Source organism: Lolium rigidum, chromosome 7 (genome assembly GCF_022539505.1).
Source record: "Lolium rigidum isolate FL_2022 chromosome 7, APGP_CSIRO_Lrig_0.1, whole genome shotgun sequence".
In the NCBI taxonomy this organism is placed as follows: domain Eukaryota; kingdom Viridiplantae; phylum Streptophyta; class Magnoliopsida; order Poales; family Poaceae; genus Lolium; species Lolium rigidum.
Window position 1 is genome coordinate 293,314,321 of NC_061514.1, and position 2,813 is coordinate 293,317,133.

Below are 2,813 nucleotides of genomic sequence, written 5' to 3' on the forward strand. Positions count from 1 at the left end.
GAAGAAGGTGTTGACTTGGAAAATGCGGAAGTGTGATATGCATTTGTGATATGCATTGTTCCACTTTGTTCATTTGAACCATATGTCGTGTGTCATTGTTGAACTACGTCATTTTGTGTGTCCTTGTTGAACTATGTGATGTTGTTGCACTTTGTGTCATTTGTTTCATGAATTGTGAATGCAATTATGGGTGTTTATTTGATCTTTGTGAATGCAAAGTAGTCTAGAAATCTGTTTTCCGCGCCCGCGCGCGCTGTATTTTGCCGCGCCTGGCGGAGGACCATTTTTCCTGCACGCGCACGCGCTGCATATTAGCGCGTCCGGCGGAGGAAAAAACGGCACAGCACGCGCTATCTGTTTACCGCGCACGGATTCTTAGTTTTAGCGCGCCGCGATATAGCGCGCCTGTTGGAGATGCTTGCTCGAAGAGCTTTGCTAGGCTTCAGGCCCGTTCGCGGATGGTGGAAAGTGGAATATGTACTTTGGGAGTGCTATCCTTTTCTTCTCAATTTTAGAGGAAATCATGGAAGACAATAACTTTGTTTGATGGAAGCAGGATGCAAGGATGCAGTGAGAACTCGTGTAATTTTTTTTCGGAGGTAAGAACTCGTGTATTGAATTGATGTTGATAAAATCATATTAAAACATATTCAATTGGGGTGCACCATGCACATGCCACTGCCACGTGATGACTCGAATGACGATATATTCTTCTGCCGTAAACAGGAGAAAGCGTCCCTGAGCATGTCAACGGGAATCACATACTTGTAGAGTAGTAATAGATAAAGTTGCCCCTCCGTTCAAGTGTTGACGCAATCGTAAACCAATCCCATTAATTTCGTATTTTGTATTCCTATTGATTAAAAGTTAGAATGTCGATTTAATATGAAATGAAAATTCATCCTAAAATAGTAAAATGTAGATTAAAACAGAACATAGGGGGATTACATCCATACCATGTTTTTATTTTGGGTTACTTCTATTACAAACGGAATATAGCAGAAGAATGGGAATGATGTTTTGGCTCTTGCATGTATATGTTTCTTTTATTTTCAAATGTAGTTTTGATACATTTTGAAATGTCATTAAATTCGAATGAAAAATTTACGTGTACATCTTCGCATGCTACGTGCGCACAGTCTTTCCATGAAAGATCAACTTGTCGTTTGGGCTGTGCGCTTTGTCTTTTTATATTGATCACAAAAAATATTATTTTTTCGCGAAACTATACGAACGCACATAGTGTCGACATGTAAATGCATTTTTTAATTGAATATTTTGACAATTCAAAAAAAAAATATTTTAGATGGAAGAAGCATATGCATCCGGAAGAAAAAAAAACTGAATTTCTCACAACAATATCGATATCAAAACGTTCATGATGCGGGGTTTTTCTTTGGGTTTTTATCATTCCTGTCACTATGACCAACGTGAATTTCACATTTGCCATTTGACTGATGGAAACCTCAACCTTGCCATTGCTGAGTTACAACACTCCTCACTTTTGTCATTTCATCATACTTACCATTAGTCTATAATCAATTTTGCTATTTGAAAAGTGAAGGCAGATGAAAATGGAGTTAATATGTCGAAGGGGCAAGCATTCAACATTTAGAAATAAGAACAAAGAGCGAGCAGGATAATGTTCTTTGTACAAAGGCACGTCTCCACAAATTTCTACACTTGGTATACAAACTATTTTTGTTCGTATGTATGAATTAATTTTGTATCGATTTGACGAGTAAGAGACCGCCAATGAGAATGCTAGCTAGCACAATATCTATTGCTACCCTTGTAAGGTACTGACTAACAAATTGTGATAATAATTCAAAAAGAGTGCTGCAACAACTAAGGAGCGATGGGGGTTGCTTCTTCAATTGGGGCCCATCTCTCATTTCACTCTCATGTTGGTGGATAGATGCGGCCTCTTTCCCATTGTTGTTCCACGTTGGTGTGTGGAGGGAAGTACTCGTGGCGTGGCATTTTGCGGGCAACTGGAGACACCACGGCGTGGTGAACTATTGCTCTGGATCTGTTAAAAGTGATGACATGTAGGTCCAACCAATCAATCAGATATAAAATAAAGAGAGATGGTTAAACTAACAATGGATATGGCGCAATGGAAAAAACCGATGGATGTTGTAATGGAGCAGTGGCAAAATTTAGATTTCAATCGGCAAAACTGAGATTCGGTCATAGTGGCAGAACCGATTATAGAATAACGGTGAAGATGATAGAGTGACAGAACTGATGAGTGTTGTAAGTGAGTAATGGCAAGATTGAGGTTTCCATCAATCAAATGGTAAATTTGAGATTCAGGTTGATCATAGTGGCAGGAATGATGAGAACCAACCTCAGGTTGGGTGGTTAGGAGGGTGGTTGTACCCCTAGCCCACCAGAGTTCAAACCCCAGGTTTGACATCTGTGTGTCTCATAAAGGCGGAATATTCTTTCAGTGGGAGGCGACGTTCCAGTCGACAGCGAGGCACCTGTGGTGACTTCGTCAATTTCAAGATCCAATCCGCCGGCTCGGTCTTCCGGAGGTGCTCATAGGGGTAGGGTGTGCGTGTGTGCGTTCATAGGGGTGAGTGTATGCGCGTGTATGTGAGCGCCTGCGTTTGTACTGTGTTTCTCAAAAAAAAAAAAATAGTGGCAGGAATGATTAACCCTTTTTTTTAGAAGAGGTCACGGTGTGTCTGCTCTTGGACGAAGACTATCAGCTACCACGGCTTGATCGGTGAATTACTCGTAGCAATGTCGCACCTAACCCATCACGGCGTGGACCCAGCATCGTATTTACCGAGCTCCGGTGG